This window comes from Syngnathus leptorhynchus, unplaced genomic scaffold (assembly GCF_054491065.1).
Source record: "Syngnathus leptorhynchus isolate UIUO unplaced genomic scaffold, UIUO_Slep HiC_scaffold_47, whole genome shotgun sequence".
Classification (NCBI taxonomy): Eukaryota; Metazoa; Chordata; class Actinopteri; order Syngnathiformes; family Syngnathidae; genus Syngnathus; species Syngnathus leptorhynchus.
In genome coordinates, this window is record NW_028232014.1 from 452553 (window position 1) to 473387 (window position 20835).

The window sequence follows — 20835 nt, forward strand, 5'->3', positions numbered from 1 at the left end:
CCAACTCCACACCATCTCTGCCACTGACTTCAGCTCCGCCTCCAATTTCGGCACCACACCAAATCTGCCTCTGACTTCAGCTCCGCCTCTGACTTCAGCTCCGCCTACAGCTCCAGCTCCGCCACCAACGCCTTTTCCATGATGACATATTTTCTTTGGTCCCACTGGGATTTGAACTCGGGTCGCTGGGGTGAGAGTCCAGAGCACTATCCACTATACCATGAAGACTTCACTAGTGTTGCAGGGAAGGAATGTACACTATATGGTTTAATGGAGCATTCTCTGACTCCACCACCAGCTCTGCCTCTGACTTCAGCTCCACCTCTGACTTCAGCCTCACACCAGCTTTGCATCTGACTCCAACTTCATCTCCGCCTCTGACTTCAGCTCCACACCAGCTCTACCTCTGACTTCATTTCTGCCTCTGACTCCAGCTCTACACCATCTCTGCCTCTGACTTCAGCCCCACTTCCGCCTCCAACCCCGCCACCAGCTCCACACCAGTTTCTGACTTCAGCTCCACCTCTGACTCCAGCTCCACACCAGTTCTGCATCTGACTTCAACTTCAGTTCCATCTCACACTACAGCTCCTCCTCCAACTCCAGTTCCACACCATCTCTGCCACTTACTTCAGCTCCGCTTCCAATTCCGGCGCCACACCAAATCTGCCTCTGACTTCAGGTCCGCCTCTGACTTCAGCTCCGCCTACAGCTCCAGCTCCGCCTCCATCACCTTTTCCATGATGACATATTTTCTTTGGTCCCACCGGGATTTGAACTCGGGTCGCTGGGGTGAGAGTCCAGAGCACTATCCACTATACCATGAAGACTTCACTAGTGTTGCAGGGAAGGAATGTACACTATATGGTTTAATGGAGCATTCTCTGACTCCACCACCAGCTCTGCCTCTGACTTCAGCTCCACCTCTGACTTCAGCACCGCCTCCGGCTCTGCCTCTGACTTCAGCTCCGCCTCTGACTTCAGCCCCACTTCCGCCTTTGACTGTGCCTCCAGCTCCAGACCTCCTCTGCCTCTGCCTTCAGCTCCGCCTCCAGCTCCACACCAGTCTCTGACTTCAGCTCCACCTCCAACTCCGACGCCAGCTCCACACCAGTTTCTGACTTCAGCTCCGCCTCTGACTCCAGCTCCACACCAGTTCTGCATCTGACCACAACTTCAGTTCCATCTCTGACCACACCTTCTCCTCCAACTCCAGCTCCACACCATCTCTGCCACTGACTTCAGCTCCGCCTTCAATTTCGGCACCACACCAAATCTGCCTCTGACTTCAGCTCTGCCTCTGACTTCAGCTCCGCCTACAGCTCCAGCTCCGCCACCAACGCCTTTTCCATGATGACATATTTTCTTTGGTCCCACCGGGATTTGAACTCGGGTCGCTGGGGTGAGAGTCCAGAGCACTATCCACTATACCATGAAGACTTCACTAGTGTTGCAGGGAAGGAATGTACACTATATGGTTTAATGGAGCATTCTCTGACTCCACCACCAGCTCTGCCTCTGACTTCAGCTCCACCTCTGACTTCAGCACCGCCTCCAGCTCTGCCTCTGACTTCAGCTCCGCCTCCAGCTCTGCCTCTGACTTCAGCCCCACTTCCGCCTTTGACTCTGCCTCCAGCTCCAGACCTGCTCTGCTTCTGCCTTCAGCTCCGCCTCCAGTTCCACACCAGTGTCCGACTTCAGCTCCACCTCCAACCCTGACTTCAGCTCTACCTCTGACTCCAGCTCCACACCAGTCTCACTTCAGCTCCACCTCTGACTCCAGCCCCACACCAGCTTTGCATCTGACTCCAATTTCATCTCCGCCTCTGACTTCAGCTCCACACCAGCTTTACCTCTGACTTCATTTCTGCCTCTGACTCCAGCTCTACACCATCTCTGCCTCTGACTTCAGCCGGGATTTGAACTCGGGTCGCTGGGGTGAGAGTCCAGAGCACTATCCACTATACCATGAAGACTTCACTAGTGTTGCAGGGAAGGAATGTACACTATATGGTTTAATGGGGCATTCTCTGACTCCACCACCAGCTCTGCCTCTGACTTCAGCTCCACCTCTGACTTCAGCACCGCCTCCAGCTCCGCCTCTGACTTCAGCACCGCCTCCAGCTCTGCCTCTGACTTCAGCTCCGCCTCCAGCTCTGCCTCTGACTTCAGCCCCACTTCCGCCTTTGACTGTGCCTCCAGCTCCAGACCTGCTCTGCCTCTGCCTTCAGCTCCGCCTCCAGCTCCACACCAGTCTCTGACTTCAGCTCCACCTCCAACCCTGACTTCAGCTCTACCTCTGACTCCAGCTCCACACCAGTCTCTGACTTCAGCTCCACCTCTGACTCCAGCCCCACACCAGCTTTGCATCTGACTCCAACTTCATCTCCGCCTCTGACTTCAGTTCCACACCAGCTCTACCTATGACTTCATTTCTGCCTCTGACTCCAGCTCTACACCATCTCTGCCTCTGACTTCAGCCCCATTTCCGCCTCCAACTCCGACGCCAGCTCCACACCAGTTTCTAACTTCAGCTACGCCTCTGACTCCAGCTCCACACCAGTTCTGCATCTGACCACAACTTCAGTTCCATCTCTGACTACAGCTTCTCCTCCAACTCCAGCGCCACACCATCTCTGCCACTGACTTCAGCTCCGCCTCTGACTTCAGCTCCGCCTACAGCTCCAGCTCCGCCACCAACGCCTTTTCCATGATGACATATTTTCTTTGGTCCCACCGGGATTTGAACTCGGGTCGCTGGGGTGAGAGTCCAGAGCACTATCCACTATACCATGAAGACTTCACTAGTGTTGCAGGGAAGGAATGTACACTATATGGTTTAATGGAGCATTCGCTGACTCCACCACCAGCTCTGCCTCTGACTTCAGCTCCACCTCTGACTTCAGCACCGCCTCCAGCTCTGCCTCTGACTTCAGCTCCGCCTCCAGCTCTGCCTCTGACTTCAGCCCCACTTCCGCCTTTGACTCTGCCTCCAGCTCCAGACCTGCTCTGCCTCTGCCTTCAGCTCCGCCTCCAGCTCCACACCAGTCTCCGACTTCAGCTCCACCTCCAACCCTGACTTCAGCTCTACCTCTGACTCCAGCTCCACACCAGTCTCACTTCAGCTCCACCTCTGACTCCAGCCCCACACCAGCTTTGCATCTGACTCCAATTTCATCTCCGCCTCTGACTTAAACTCCACACCAGCTCTACCTCTGACTTCATTTCTGCCTCTGACTCCAGCTCTACACCATCTCTGCCTCTGACTTCAGCCCCACTTCCGCCTCCAACTCCGCCGCCAGCTCCACACCAGTTTCTGACTTCAGCTCCACCTCTGACTCCAGCTCCACACCAGTTCTGCATCTGACTTCAACTTCAGTTCCAACTCACACTACAGCTCCTCCTCCAACTCCAGTTCCACACCATCTCTGCCACTGACTTAAGCTCCGCTTCCAATTCCGGCGCCACACCAAATCTGCCTCTGACTTCAGCTCCGCCTCTGACTTCAGCTCCGCCTACAGCTCCAGCTCCGCCACCAACGCCTTTTCCATGATGACATATTTTCTTTGGTCCCACCGGGATTTGAACTCGGGTCGCTGGGGTGAGAGTCAAGAGCACTATCCACTATACCATGAAGACTTCACTAGTGTTGCAGGGAAGGAATGTACTCTATATGGTTTAATGGAGCATTCTCTGACTCCACCACCAGCTCTGCCTCTGACTTCAGCTCCACCTCTGACTTCAGCACCGCCTCCAGCTCTGCCTCTGACTACAGCTCCGCCTCCAGCTCTGCCTCTGACTTCAGCCCCACTTCCGCCTTTGACTCTGCCTCCAGCTCTGCCTCTGCCTTCAGCTCCGCCTCCAGCTCCACACCAGTGTCCGACTTCAGCTCCACCTCCAACCCTGACTTCAGCTCTACCTCTGACTCCAGCTTCACACCAGTCTCACTTCAGCTCCACCTCTGACTCCAGCCCCACACCAGCTTTGCATCTGACTCCAATTTCATCTCCACCTCTGACTCCAGCTCTTCACCATCTCTGCCTCTGACTTCAGCCCCAATTCCGCCGCCAGCTCCACACCAGTTTCTGACTTCAGCTCCACCTCTGACTCCAGCTCCACACCAGTTCTGCATCTGACTTCAACTTCAGTTCCATCTCACACTACAGCTCCTCCTCCAACTCCAGTTCCACACCATCTCTGCCACTGACTTCAGCTCCGCTTCCAATTCCGGCGCCACACCAAATCTGCCTCTGACTTCAGGTCCGCCTCTGACTTCAGCTCCGCCTACAGTTCCAGCTCCGCTTCCAACACCTTTTCCATGATGACATATTTTCTTTGGTCCCACCGGGATTTGAACTCGGGTCGCTGGGGTGAGAGTCCAGAGCACTATCCACTATACCATTAAGATTTCACTAGTGTTGCAGGGAAGGAATGTACACTATATGGTTTAATGGAGCATTCTCTGACTCCACCACCAGCTCTGCCTCTGACTTCAGCTCCACCTCTGACTCCAGCTCCACACCAGTGTCTGACTTCAGCTCCACCTCTGACTCCAGCCCCACACCAGCTTTGCATCTGACTCCAACTTCATCTCCGCCTCTGACTTCAGCTCCACACCAGCTCTACCTCTGACTTCATTTCTGCCTCTGACTCCACAACTTCAGTTCCATCTCTGACTACAGCTTCTCCTCCAACTCCACACCATCTCTGCCACTGACTTCAGCTCCGCCTCCAATTTCGGCACCACACCAAATCTGCCTCTGACTTCAGCTCCGCCTCTGACTTCAGCTCCGCCTACAGCTCCAGCTCCGCCACCAACGCCTTTTCCATGATGACATATTTTCTTTGGTCCCACTGGGATTTGAACTCGGGTCGCTGGGGTGAGAGTCCAGAGCACTATCCACTATACCATGAAGACTTCACTAGTGTTGCAGGGAAGGAATGTACACTATATGGTTTAATGGAGCATTCTCTGACTCCACCACCAGCTCTGCCTCTGACTTCAGCTCCACCTCTGACTTCAGCCTCACACCAGCTTTGCATCTGACTCCAACTTCATCTCCGCCTCTGACTTCAGCTCCACACCAGCTCTACCTCTGACTTCATTTCTGCCTCTGACTCCAGCTCTACATCATCTCTGCCTCTGACTTCAGCCCCACTTCCGCCTCCAACCCCGCCACCAGCTCCACACCAGTTTCTGACTTCAGCTCCACCTCTGACTCCAGCTCCACACCAGTTCTGCATCTGACTTCAACTTCAGTTCCATCTCACACTACAGCTCCTCCTCCAACTCCAGTTCCACACCATCTCTGCCACTTACTTCAGCTCCGCTTCCAATTCCGGCGCCACACCAAATCTGCCTCTGACTTCAGGTCCGCCTCTGACTTGAGCTCCGCCTACAGCTCCAGCTCCGCCTCCATCACCTTTTCCATGATGACATATTTTCTTTGGTCCCACCGGGATTTGAACTCGGGTCGCTGGGGTGAGAGTCCAGAGCACTATCCACTATACCATGAAGACTTCACTAGTGTTGCAGGGAAGGAATGTACACTATATGGTTTAATGGAGCATTCTCTGACTCCACCACCAGCTCTGCCTCTGACTTCAGCTCCACCTCTGACTTCAGCACCGCCTCCGGCTCTGTCTCTGACTTCAGCTCCGCCTCTGACTTCAGCCCCACTTCCGCCTTTGACTGTGCCTCCAGCTCCAGACCTCCTCTGCCTCTGCCTTCAGCTCCGCCTCCAGCTCCACACCAGTCTCTGACTTCAGCTCCACCTCCAACTCCGACGCCAGCTCCACACCAGTTTCTGACTTCAGCTCCGCCTCTGACTCCAGCTCCACACCAGTTCTGCATCTGACCACAACTTCAGTTCCATCTCTGACCACACCTTCTCCTCCAACTCCAGCTCCACACCATCTCTGCCACTGACTTCAGCTCCGCCTTCAATTTCGGCACCACACCAAATCTGCCTCTGACTTCAGCTCCGCCTCTGACTTCAGCTCCGCCTCTGACTTCAGCTCCGCCTACAGCTCCAGCTCCGCCACCAACGCCTTTTCCATGATGACATATTTTCTTTGGTCCCACCGGGATTTGAACTCGGGTCGCTGGGGTGAGAGTCCAGAGCACTATCCACTATACCATGAAGACTTCACTAGTGTTGCAGGGAAGGAATGTACACTATATGGTTTAATGGAGCATTCTCTGACTCCACCACCAGCTCTGCCTCTGACTTCAGCTCCACCTCTGACTTCAGCACCGCCTCCAGCTCTGCCTCTGACTTCAGCTCCGCCTCCAGCTCTGCCTCTGACTTCAGCCCCACTTCCGCCTTTGACTCTGCCTCCAGCTCCAGACCTGCTCTGCTTCTGCCTTCAGCTCCGCCTCCAGTTCCACACCAGTGTCCGACTTCAGCTCCACCTCCAACCCTGACTTCAGCTCTACCTCTGACTCCAGCTCCACACCAGTCTCACTTCAGCTCCACCTCTGACTCCAGCCCCACACCAGCTTTGCATCTGACTCCAATTTCATCTCCGCCTCTGACTTCAGCTCCACACCAGCTTTACCTCTGACTTCATTTCTGCCTCTGACTCCAGCTCTACACCATCTCTGCCTCTGACTTCAGCCGGGATTTGAACTCGGGTCGCTGGGGTGAGAGTCCAGAGCACTATCCACTATACCATGAAGACTTCACTAGTGTTGCAGGGAAGGAATGTACACTATATGGTTTAATGGGGCATTCTCTGACTCCACCACCAGCTCTGCCTCTGACTTCAGCTCCACCTCTGACTTCAGCACCGCCTCCAGCTCCGCCTCTGACTTCAGCACCGCCTCCAGCTCTGCCTCTGACTTCAGCTCCGCCTCCAGCTCTGCCTCTGACTTCAGCCCCACTTCCGCCTTTGACTGTGCCTCCAGCTCCAGACCTGCTCTGCCTCTGCCTTCAGCTCCGCCTCCAGCTCCACACCAGTCTCTGACTTCAGCTCCACCTCCAACCCTGACTTCAGCTCTACCTCTGACTCCAGCTCCACACCAGTCTCTGACTTCAGCTCCACCTCTGACTCCAGCCCCACACCAGCTTTGCATCTGACTCCAACTTCATCTCCGCCTCTGACTTCAGTTCCACACCAGCTCTACCTATGACTTCATTTCTGCCTCTGACTCCAGCTCTACACCATCTCTGCCTCTGACTTCAGCCCCATTTCCGCCTCCAACTCCGACGCCAGCTCCACACCAGTTTCTAACTTCAGCTACGCCTCTGACTCCAGCTCCACACCAGTTCTGCATCTGACCACAACTTCAGTTCCATCTCTGACTACAGCTTCTCCTCCAACTCCAGCGCCACACCATCTCTGCCACTGACTTCAGCTCCGCCTCTGACTTCAGCTCCGCCTACAGCTCCAGCTCCGCCACCAACGCCTTTTCCATGATGATATATATTCTTTGGTCCCACCGGGATTTGAACTCGGGTCGCTGGGGTGAGAGTCCAGAGCACTATCCACTATACCATGAAGACTTCACTAGTGTTGCAGGGAAGGAATGTACACTATATGGTTTAATGGAGCATTCTCTGACTCCATCACCAGCTCTGCCTCTGACTTCAGCTCCACCTCTGACTTCAGCACCGCCTCCAGCTCTGCCTCTGACTTCAGCTCCGCCTCCAGCTCTGCCTCTGACTTCAGCCCCACTTCCGCCTTTGACTGTGCTTCCAGCTCCAGACCTGCTCTGCCTCTGCCTTCAGCTCCGCCTCCAGCTCCACACCAGTCTCTGACTTCAGCTCCACCTCCAACCCTGACTTCAGCTCTACCTCTGACTCCAGCTCCACACCAGTCTCTGACTTCAGTTCCACCTCTGACTCCAGCCCCACACCAGCTTTGCATCTGACTCCAACTTCATCTCCGCCTCTGACTTCAGCTCCACACCAGCTCTACCTCTGACTTCATTTCTGCCTCTGACTCCAGCTCTACACCATCTCTGCCTCTGACTTCAGCCCCACTTCCGCCTCCAACTCCGCCGCCAGCTCCACACCAGTTTCTGACTTCAGCTCCGCCTCTGACTCCAGCTCCACACCAGTTCTGCATCTGACCACAACTTCAGTTCCATCTCTGACTACACCTTCTCCTCCAACTCCACACCATCTCTGCCACTGACTTCAGCTCCGCCTCCAATTTCGGCACCACACCAAATCTGCCTCTGACTTCAGCTCCGCCTCTGACTTCAGCTCCGCCTACAGCTCCAGCTCCGCCACCAACGCCTTTTCCATGATGACATATTTTCTTTGGTCCCACTGGGATTTGAACTCGGGTCGCTGGGGTGAGAGTCCAGAGCACTATCCACTATACCATGAAGACTTCACTAGTGTTGCAGGGAAGGAATGTACACTATATGGTTTAATGGAGCATTCTCTGACTCCACCACCAGCTCTGCCTCTGACTTCAGCTCCACCTCTGACTTCAGCACCGCCTCCAGCTCTGCCTCTGACTTCAGCTCCGCCTCCAGCTCTGCCTCTGACTTCAGCCCCACTTCCGCCTTTGACTGTGCCTCCAGCTCCAGACCTGCTCTGCCTCTGCCTTCAGCTCCGCCTCCAGCTCCACACCAGTCTCTGACTTCAGCTCCACCTCCAACCCTGACTTCAGCTCTACCTCTGACTCCAGCTCCACACCAGTCTCTGACTTCAGCTCCACCTCTGACTCCAGCCCCACACCAGCTTTGCATCTGACTCCAACTTCATCTCCGCCTCTGACTTCAGTTCCACACCAGCTCTACCTATGACTTCATTTCTGCCTCTGACTCCAGCTCTACACCATCTCTGCCTCTGACTTCAGCCCCACTTCCGCCTCCAACTCCGCCACCAGCTCCACACCAGTTTCTGACTTCAGCTCCACCTCTGACTCCAGCTCCACACCAGTTCTGCATCTGACTTCAACTTCAGTTCCATCTCACACTACAGCTCCTCCTCCAACTCCAGTTCCACACCATCTCTGCCACTGACTTCAGCTCCGCTTCCAATTCCGGCGCCACACCAAATCTGCCTCTGACTTCAGGTCCGCCTCTGACTTCAGCTCCGCCTACAGCTCCAGCTCCGCCTCCATCACCTTTTCCATGATGACATATTTTCTTTGGTCCCACCGGGATTTGAACTCGGGTCGCTGGGGTGAGAGTCCAGAGCACTATCCACTATACCATGAAGACTTCACTAGTGTTGCAGGGAAGGAATGTACACTATATGGTTTAATGGAGCATTCTCTGACTCCACCACCAGCTCTGCCTCTGACTTCAGCTCCACCTCTGACTTCAGCACCGCCTCTGGCTCTGCCTCTGACTTCAGCTCCGCCTCTGACTTCAGCCCCACTTCCGCCTTTGACTGTGCCTCCAGCTCCAGACCTCCTCTGCCTCTGCCTTCAGCTCCGCCTCCAGCTCCACACCAGTTTCTGACTTCAGCTCCACCTCCAACCCTGACTTCAGCTCTACCTCTGACTCCAGCTCCACACCAGTCTCTGACTTCAGCTCCACCTCTGACTCCAGCCCCACACCAGCTTTGCATCTGACTCCAACTTCATCTCCGCCTCTGACTTCAGTTCCACACCAGCTCTACCTATGACTTCATTTCTGCCTCTGACTCCAGCTCTACACCATCTCTGCCTCTGACTTCAGCCCCACTTCCGCCTCCAACTCCGACGCCAGCTCCACACCAGTTTCTGACTTCAGCTCCGCCTCTGACTCCAGCTCCACACCAGTTCTGCATCTGACCACAACTTCAGTTCCATCTCTGACCACACCTTCTCCTCCAACTCCAGCTCCACACCATCTCTGCCACTGACTTCAGCTCCGCCTTCAATTTCGGCACCACACCAAATCTGCCTCTGACTTCAGCTCCGCCTCTGACTTCAGCTCCGCCTCTGACTTCAGCTCCGCCTACAGCTTCAGCTCCGCCACCAACGCCTTTTCCATGATGACATATTTTCTTTGGTCCCACCGGGATTTGAACTCGGGTCGCTGGGGTGAGAGTCCAGAGCACTATCCACTATACCATGAAGACTTCACTAGTGTTGCAGGGAAGGAATGTACACTATATGGTTTAATGGAGCATTCTCTGACTCCACCACCAGCTCTGCCTCTGACTTCAGCTCCACCTCTGACTTCAGCCTCACACCAGCTTTGCATCTGACTCCAACTTCATCTCCGCCTCTGACTTCAGCTCCACACCAGCTCTACCTCTGACTTCATTTCTGCCTCTGACTCCAGCTCTACACCATCTCTGCCTCTGACTTCAGCCCCACTTCCGCCTCCAACTCCGCCACCAGCTCCACACCAGTTTCTAACTTCAGCTCCACCTCTGACTCCAGCTCCACACCAGTTCTGCATCTGACTTCAACTTCAGTTCCATCTCACACTACAGCTCCTCCTCCAACTCCAGTTCCACACCATCTCTGCCACTTACTTCAGCTCCGCTTCCAATTCCGGCGCCACACCATCTCTGCCTCTGACTTCAGCCCCACTTCCGCCTCCAACTCCGCCGCCAGCTCCACACCAGTTTCTGACTTCAGCTCCGCCTCTGACTCCAGCTCCACACCAGTTCTGCATCTGACCACAACTTCAGTTCCATCTCTGACTACAGCTTCTCCTCCAACTCCAGCTCCACACCATCTCTGCCACTGACTTCAGCTCCGCCTTCAATTTCGGCACCACACCAAATCTGCCTCTGACTTCAGCTCCGCCTCTGACTTCAGCTCCGCCTACAGCTCCAGCTCCGCCACCAACGCCTTTTCCATGATGACATATTTTCTTTGGTCCCACCGGGATTTGAACTCGGGTCGCTGGGGTGAGAGTCCAGAGCACTATCCACTATACCATGAAGACTTCACTAGTGTTGCAGGGAAGGAATGTACACTATATGGTTTAATGGAGCATTCTCTGACTCCACCACCAGCTCTGCCTCTGACTTCAGCTCCACCTCTGACTTCAGCACCGCCTCCAGCTCTGCCTCTGACTTCAGCTCCGCCTCCAGCTCTGCCTCTGATTCAGCCCCACTTCCGCCTTTGACTGTGCCTCCAGCTCCAGACCTGCTCTGCCTCTGCCTTCAGCTCCGCCTCCAGCTCCACACCAGTCTGTGACTTCAGCTCCACCTCCAACCCTGACTTCAGCTCTACCTCTGACTCCAGCTCCACACCAGTCTCTGACTTCAGCTCCACCTCTGACTCCAGCCCCACACCAGCTTTGCATCTGACTCCAACTTCATCTCCGCCTCTGACTTCAGTTCCACACCAGCTCTACCTATGACTTCATTTCTGCCTCTGACTCCAGCTCTACACCATCTCTGCCTCTGACTTCAGCCCCACTTGCGCCTCCAACTCCGACGCCAGCTCCACACCAGTTTCTGACTTCAGCTCCGCCTCTGACTCCAGCTCCACACCAGTTCTGCATCTGACCACAACTTCAGTTCCATCTCTGACTACAGCTTCTCCTCCAACTCCAGCGCCACACCATCTCTGCCACTGACTTCAGCTCCGCCTTCAATTTCGGCACCACACCAAATCTGCCTCTGACTTCAGCTCCGCCTCTGACTTCAGCTCCGCCTACAGCTCCAGCTCCGCCACCAACGCCTTTTCCATGATGATATATATTCTTTGGTCCCACCGGGATTTGAACTCGGGTCGCTGGGGTGAGAGTCCAGAGCACTATCCACTATACCATGAAGACTTCACTAGTGTTACAGGGAAGGAATGTACACTATATGGTTTAATGGAGCATTCTCTGACTCCACCACCAGCTCTGCCTCTGACTTCAGCTCCACCTCTGACTTCAGCTCCGCCTCCAGCTCTGCCTCTGACTTCAGCTCCGCCTCCAGCTCTGCCTGTGACTTCAGCCCCACTTCCGCCTTTGACCCTGCCTCCAGCTCCAGACCTGCTCTGCCTCTGCCTTCAGCTCCGCCTCCAGCTCCACACCAGTGTCCGACTTCAGCTCCACCTCCAACCCTGACTTCAGCTCTACCTCTGACTCCAGCTCCACACCAGTCTCACTTCAGCTCCACCTCTGACTCCAGCCCCACACCAGCTTTGCATCTGACTCCAATTTCATCTCCGCCTCTGACTTCAGCTCCACACCAGCTCTACCTCTGACTTCATTTCTGCCTCTGACTCCAGCTCTACACCATCTCTGCCTCTGACTTCAGCCGGGATTTGAACTCGGGTCGCTGGGGTGAGAGTCCAGAGCACTATCCACTATACCATGAAGACTTCACTAGTGTTGCAGGGAAGGAATGTACACTATATGGTTTAATGGAGCATTCTCTGACTCCATCACCAGCTCTGCCTCTGACTTCAGCTGCACCTCTGACTTCAGCACCGCCTCCAGCTCTGCCTCTGACTTCAGCTCCGCCTCCAGCTCTGCCTCTGACTTCAGCCCCACTTCCGCCTTTGACTGTGCTTCCAGCTCCAGACCTGCTCTGCCTCTGCCTTCAGCTCCGCCTCCAGCTCCACACCAGTCTCTGACTTCAGCTCCACCTCCAACCCTGACTTCAGCTCTACCTCTGACTCCAGCTCCACACCAGTCTCTGACTTCAGCTCCACCTCTGACTTCAGCCTCACACCAGCTTTGCATCTGACTCCAACTTCATCTCCGCCTCTGACTTCAGCTCCACACCAGCTCTACCTCTGACTTCATTTCTGCCTCTGACTCCAGCTCTACACCATCTCTGCCTCTGACTTCAGCCCCACTTCCGCCTCCAACTCCGCCACCAGCTCCACACCAGTTTCTGACTTCAGCTCCACCTCTGACTCCAGCTCCACACCAGTTCTGCATCTGACTTCAACTTCAGTTCCATCTCACACTACAGCTCCTCCTCCAACTCCAGTTCCACACCATCTCTGCCACTGACTTCAGCTCCGCTTCCAATTCCGGCGCCACACCAAATCTGCCTCTGACTTCAGGTCCGCCTCTGACTTCAGCTCCGCCTACAGCTCCAGCTCCGCCTCCATCACCTTTTCCATGATGACATATTTTCTTTGGTCCCACCGGGATTTGAACTCGGGTCGCTGGGGTGAGAGTCCAGAGCACTATCCACTATACCATGAAGACTTCACTAGTGTTGCAGGGAAGGAATGTACACTATATGGTTTAATGGAGCATTCTCTGACTCCACCACCAGCTCTGCCTCTGACTTCAGCTCCACCTCTGACTTCAGCACCGCCTCTGGCTCTGCCTCTGACTTCAGCTCCGCCTCTGACTTCAGCCCCACTTCCGCCTTTGACTGTGCCTCCAGCTCCAGACCTCCTCTGCCTCTGCCTTCAGCTCCGCCTCCAGCTCCACACCAGTTTCTGACTTCAGCTCCACCTCCAACCCTGACTTCAGCTCTACCTCTGACTCCAGCTCCACACCAGTCTCTGACTTCAGCTCCACCTCTGACTCCAGCCCCACACCAGCTTTGCATCTGACTCCAACTTCATCTCCGCCTCTGACTTCAGTTCCACACCAGCTCTACCTATGACTTCATTTCTGCCTCTGACTCCAGCTCTACACCATCTCTGCCTCTGACTTCAGCCCCACTTCCGCCTCCAACTCCGACGACAGCTCCACACCAGTTTCTGACTTCAGCTCCGCCTCTGACTCCAGCTCCACACCAGTTCTGCATCTGACCACAACTTCAGTTCCATCTCTGACCACACCTTCTCCTCCAACTCCAGCTCCACACCATCTCTGCCACTGACTTCAGCTCCGCCTTCAATTTCGGCACCACACCAAATCTGCCTCTGACTTCAGCTCCGCCTCTGACTTCAGCTCCGCCTCTGACTTCAGCTCCGCCTACAGCTTCAGCTCCGCCACCAACGCCTTTTCCATGATGACATATTTTCTTTGGTCCCACCGGGATTTGAACTCGGGTCGCTGGGGTGAGAGTCCAGAGCACTATCCACTATACCATGAAGACTTCACTAGTGTTGCAGGGAAGGAATGTACACTATATGGTTTAATGGAGCATTCTCTGACTCCACCACCAGCTCTGCCTCTGACTTCAGCTCCACCTCTGACTTCAGCCTCACACCAGCTTTGCATCTGACTCCAACTTCATCTCCGCCTCTGACTTCAGCTCCACACCAGCTCTACCTCTGACTTCATTTCTGCCTCTGACTCCAGCTCTACACCATCTCTGCCTCTGACTTCAGCCCCACTTCCGCCTCCAACTCCGCCACCAGCTCCACACCAGTTTCTAACTTCAGCTCCACCTCTGACTCCAGCTCCACACCAGTTCTGCATCTGACTTCAACTTCAGTTCCATCTGACACTACAGCTCCTCCTCCAACTCCAGTTCCACACCATCTCTGCCACTTACTTCAGCTCCGCTTCCAATTCCGGCGCCACACCAAATCTGCCTCTGACTTCAGGTCCGCCTCTGACTTCAGCTCCGCCTACAGCTCCAGCTCCGCCTCCATTACCTTTTCCATGATGACATATTTTCTTTGGTCCCACCGGGATTTGAACTTGGGTCGCTGGGGTGAGAGTCCAGAGCACTATCCACTATACCATGAAGACTTCACTAGTGTTGCAGGGAAGGAATGTACACTATATGGTTTAATGGAGCATTCTCTGACTCCACCACCAGCTCTGCCTCTGACTTCAGCACCGCCTCCAGCTCTGCCTCTGACTTCAGCTCCGCCTCCAGCTCTGCCTCTGACTTCAGCCCCACTTCCGCCTTTGACTCTGCCTCCAGCTCCAGACCTGCTCTGCCTCTGCCTTCAGCTCCGCCTCCAGCTCCACACCAGTCTCTGACTTCAGCTCCACCTCCAACCCTGACTTCAGCTCTACCTCTGACTTCAGCTCCACACCAGCTCTACCTCTGACTTCATTTCTGCCTCTGACTCCAGCTCTACACCATGTCTGCCTCTGACTTCAGCCCCACTTCCGCCTCCAACTCCGCCGCCAGCTCCACACCAGTTTCTGACTTCAGCTTCACCTCTGAGTCCAGCTCCACACCAGTTCTGCATCTGACTTCAACTTCAGTTCCATCTGACACTACAGCTCCTCCTCCAACTCCAGTTCCACACCTTCTCTGCCACTGACTTCAGCTCCGCTTCCAATTCCGGCGCCACACCAAATCTGCCTCTGAGTTCAGGTCCGCCTCTGACTTCAGCTCCGCCTACAGCTCCAGCTCCGCCTCCAACACCTTTTCCATGATGACATATTTTCTTTGGTCCCACTGGGATTTGAACTCGGGTCGCTGGGGTGAGAGTCCAGAGCACTATCCACTATACCATTAAGACTTCACTAGTGTTGCAGGGAAGGAATGTACACTATATGGTTTAATGGAGCATTCTCTGACCACCACCAGCTCTGCCTCTGACTTCAGCTCCACCTCTGACTTCAGCACCACCTCCAGCTCTGCCTCTGACTTCAGCTCCGCCTCCAGCTCTGCCTCTGACTTCAGCCCCACTTCCGCCTTTGACTCTGCCTCCAGCTCCAGACCTGCTCTGCCTCTGCCTTCAGCTCCGCCTCCAGCTCCACACCAGTCTCTGACATCAGCTCCACCTCCAACCCTGACTTCAGCTGTACCTCTGACTCCAGCTCCACACCAGTCTCTGACTTCAGCTCCACCTCTGACTTCATTTCCACACAAGCTCTGCCTCCAACTCCAGCCCCACACCAGCTTTGCATCTGACTCCTACTTCATCTCCGCCTCTGACTTCAGCTCCACACCAGCTCTACCTCTGACTTCATTTCTGCCTCTGACTCCAGCTCTACACTATCTCTGCCTCTGACTTCAGCCGGGATTTGAACTCGGGTCGCTGGGGTGAGAGTCCAGAGCACTATCCACTATACCATGAAGACTTCACTAGTGTTGCAGGGAAGGAATGTACACTATATGGTTTAATGGAGCATTCTCTGACTCCACCACCAGCTCTGCCTCTGACTTCAGCTCCACCTCTGACTTCAGCACCGCCTCCAGCTCTGCCTCTGACTTCAGCTCCGCCTCCAGCTCTGCCTCTGACTACAGCTCCGCCTCCAGCTCTGCCTCTGACTTCAGCCCCACTTCCGCCTTTGACTGTGCCTCCAGCTCCAGACCTGCTCTGCCTCTGCCTTCAGCTCCGCCTCCAGCTCCACACCAGTCTCTGACTTCAGCTCCACCTCCAACCCTGACTTCAGCTCTACCTCTGACCCCAGCTCCACACCAGTCTCTGACTTCAGCTCCACCTCTGACTCCAGCCCCACACCAGCTTTGCATCTGACTCCAACTTCATCTCCGCCTCTTACTTCAGCTCCACACCAGCTCTACCTCTGACTTCATTTCTGCCTCTGACTCCAGCTCTACACCATCTCTGCCTCTGACTTCAGCCCCACTTCCGCCTCCAACTCCGCCGCCAGCTCCACACCAGTTTCTGACTTCAGCTCCGCCTCTGACTCCAGCTCCACACCAGTTCTGCATCTGACCACAACTTCAGTTCCATCTCTGACTACAGCTTCTCCTCCAACTCCAGCTCCACACCATCTCTGCCACTGACTTCGGGCTCCGCCTTCAATTTCGGCACCACACCAAATCTGCCTCTGACTTCAGCTCCGCCTCTGACTTCAGCTCCGCCTACAGCTCCAGCTCCGCCACCAACGCCTTTTCCATGATGACATATTTTCTTTGGTCCCACCGGGATTTGAACTCGGGTCGCTGGGGTGAGAGTCCAGAGCACTACCCACTATACCATGAAGACTTCACTAGTGTTGCAGGGAAGGAATGTACACTATATGGTTTAATGGAGCATTCTCTGACTCCACCACCAGCTCTGCCTCTGACTTCAGCTCCACCTCTGACTTCAGCACCGCCTCCAGCTCTGCCTCTGACTTCAGCTCCGCCTCCAGCTCTGCCTCTGACTTCAGCCCCACTTCCGCCTTTGACTGTGCCTCCAGCTCCAGACCTGCTCTGCCTCTGCCTTCAGCTCCGCCTCAAGCTCCACACCAGTCTCCGACTTCAGCTCCACCTCCAACCCTGACTTCAGCTTTACTTCTGACTCCAGCTCCACACCAGTTTCACTTCAGCTCCACCTCTGACTCCAGCCCCACACCAGCTTTGCATCTGACTCCAATTTCATCTCCGCCTCTGACTTCAGCTCCACACCAGTTCTACCTCTGACTTCATTTCTGCCTCTGACTCCAGCTCTACACCATCTCTGCCTCTGACTTCAGCCCCACTTCCGCCTCCAACTCCGCCGCCAGCTCCACACCAGTTTCTGACTTCAGCTCCACCTCTGACTCCAGCTCCACACCAGTTCTGCATCTGACTTCAACTTCAGTTCCATCTGACACTACAGCTCCTCCTCCAACTCCAGTTCCACACCTTCTCTGCCACTTCCAATTCCGGCGCCACATCAAATCTGCCTCTGAGTTCAGGTCCGCCTCTGACTTCAGCTCCGCCTACAGCTCCAGCTCCGCCTCCAACACCTTTTCCATGATGACATATTTTCTTTGGTCCCACCGGGATTTGAACTCGGGTCGCTGGGGTGAGAGTCCAGAGCACTATCCACTATACCATTAAGACTTCACTAGTGTTGCAGGGAAGGAATGTACACTATATGGTTTAATGGAGCATTCTCTGACTCCACCACCAGCTCTGCCTCTGACTTCAGCACCGCCTCCAGCTCTGCCTCTGACTTCAGCTCCGCCTCCAGCTCTGCCTCTGACTTCAGCCCCACTTCCGCCTTTGACTCTGCCTCCAGCTCCAGACCTGCTCTGCCTCTGCCTTCAGCTCCGCCTCCAGCTCCACACCAGTTTCTGACTTCAGCTCCACCTCCAACCCTGACTTCAGCTCTACCTCTGACTCCAGCTCCACACCAGTCTCTGACTTCAGCTTCACCTCTGACTCCAGCCCCACACCAGCTTTGCATCTGACTCCAACTTCATCTCCGCCTCTGACTTCAGCTCCACACCAGCTCTACCTCTGACTTCATTTCTGCCTCTGACTCCACAACTTCAGTTCCATCTCTGACTACAGCTTCTCCTCCAACTCCAGCTCCACACCATCTCTGCCACTGACTTCACCCCGCCTTCAATTTCGGCACCACACCAAATCTGCCTCTGACTTCACGTCCGCCTCTGACTTCAGCTCCGCCTACAGCTCCAGCTCCGCCACCAACGCCTTTTCCATGATGACATATTTTCTTTGGTCCCACCGGGATTTGAACTCGGGTCGCTGGGGTGAGAGTCCAGAGCACTACCCACTATACCATGAAGACTTCACTAGTGTTGCAGGGAAGGAATGTACACTATATGGTTTAATGGAGCATTCTCTGACTCCACCACCAGTTCTGCCTCTGACTTCAGCTCCACCTCTGACTTCAGCACCGCCTCCAGCTTTGCCTCTGACTTCAGCCCCACTTCCGCCTTTGACTCTGCCTCCAGCTCCAGACCTGCTCTGCCTCTGCCTTCAGCTCCGCCTCCAGCTCCACACCAGTCTCCGACTTCAGCTCCACCTCCATCCCTGACTTCAGCTCTACCTCTGACTTCAGCTCCACACCAGCTCTACCTCTGACTTCATTTCTGCCTCTGACTCCAGCTCTACACTATGTCTGCCTCTGACTTCAGCCCCACTTCCGCTTCCAACTCCGCCGCCAGCTCCACACCAGTTTCTGACTTCAGCTTCACCTCTGAGTCCAGCTCCACACCAGTTCTGCATCTGACTTCAACTTCAGTTCCATCTGACACTACAGCTCCTCCTCCAACTCCAGTTCCACACCTTCTCTGCCACTGACTTCAGCTCCGCTTCCAATTCCGGCGCCACACCAAATCTGCCTCTGAGTTCAGGTCCGCCTCTGACTTCAGCTCCGCCTACAGCTCCAGCTCCGCCTCCAACACCTTTTCCATGATGACATATTTTCTTTGGTCCCACCGGGATTTGAACTCGGGTCGCTGGGGTGAGAGTCCAGAGCACTATCCACTATACCATTAAGACTTCACTAGTGTTGCAGGGAAGGAATGTACACTATATGGTTTAATGGAGCATTCTCTGACTCCACCACCAGCTCTGCCTCTGACTTCAGCACCGCCTCCAGCTCTGCCTCTGACTTCAGCTCCGCCTCCAGCTCTGCCTCTGACTTCAGCCCCACTTCCGCCTTTGACTCTGCCTCCAGCTCCAGACCTGCTCTGCCTCTGCCTTCAGCTCCGCCTCCAGCTCCACACCAGTTTCTGACTTCAGCTCCACCTCCAACCTTGACTTCAGCTCTACCTCTGACTCCAGCTCCACACCAGTCTCTGACTTCAGCTTCACCTCTGACTCCAGCCCCACACCAGCTTTGCATCTGACTCCAACTTCATCTCCGCCTCTGACTTCAGCTCCACACCAGCTCTACCTCTGACTTCATTTCTGCCTCTGACTCCACAACTTCAGTTCCATCTCTGACTACAGCTTCTCCTCCAACTCCAGCTCCACACCATCTCTGCCACTGACTTCACCCCGCCTTCAATTTCGGCACCACACCAAATCTGCCTCTGACTTCACGTCCGCCTCTGACTTCAGCTCCGCCTACAGCTCCAGCTCCGCCACCAACGCCTTTTCCATGATGACATATTTTCTTTGGTCCCACCGGGATTTGAACTCGGGTCGCTGGGGTGAGAGTCCAGAGCACTACCCACTATACCATGAAGACTTCACTAGTGTTGCAGGGAAGGAATGTACACTATATGGTTTAATGGAGCATTCTCTGACTCCACCACCAGTTCTGCCTCTGACTTCAGCTCCACCTCTGACTTCAGCACCGCCTCCAGCTTTGCCTCTGACTTCAGCCCCACTTCCGCCTTTGACTCTGCCTCCAGCTCCAGACCTGCTCTGCCTCTGCCTTCAGCTCCGCCTCCAGCTCCACACCAGTCTCCGACTTCAGCTCCACCTCCATCCCTGACTTCAGCTCTACCTCTGACTTCAGCTCCACACCAGCTCTACCTCTGACTTCATTTCTGCCTCTGACTCCAGCTCTACACCATGTCTGCCTCTGACTTCAGCCCCACTTCCGCTTCCAACTCCGCCGCCAGCTCCACACCAGTTTCTGACTTCAGCTTCACCTCTGAGTCCAGCTCCACACCAGTTCTGCATCTGACTTCAACTTCAGTTCCATCTGACACTACAGCTCCTCCTCCAACTCCAGTTCCACACCTTCTCTGCCACTGACTTCAGCTCCGCTTCCAATTCCGGCGCCACACCAAATCTGCCTCTGAGTTCAGGTCCGCCTCTGACTTCAGCTCCGCCTACAGCTCCAGCTCCGCCTCCAACACCTTTTCCATGATGACATATTTTCTTTGGTCCCACCGGGATTTGAACTCGGGTCGCTGGGGTGAGAGTCCAGAGCACTATCCACTATACCATTAAGACTTCACTAGTGTTGCAGGGAAGGAATGTACACTATATGGTTTAATGGAGCATTCTCTGACTCCACCACCAGCTCTGCCTCTGACTTCAGCTCCACCTCTGACTTCAGCACCGCCTCCAGCTCTGCCTCTGACTTCAGCTCCGCCTCCAGCTCTGCCTCTGACTTCAGCTCCGCCTCCAGCTCTGCCTCTGACTTCAGCCCCACTTCCGCCTTTGACTGTGCCTCCAGCTCCAGACCTGCTCTGCCTCTGCCTTCAGCTCCGCCTCCAGCTCCACACCAGTCTCTGACTTCAGCTCCACCTCCAACCCTGACTTCAGCTCTACCTCTGACCCCAGCTCCACACCAGTCTCTGACTTCAGCTCCACCTCTGACTCCAGCCCCACACCAGCTTTGCATCTGACTCCAACTTCATCTCCGCCTCTGACTTCAGCTCCACACCAGCTCTACCTCTAACTTCATTTCTGCCTCTGACTCCAGCTCTACACCATCTCTGCCTCTGACTTCAGCCCC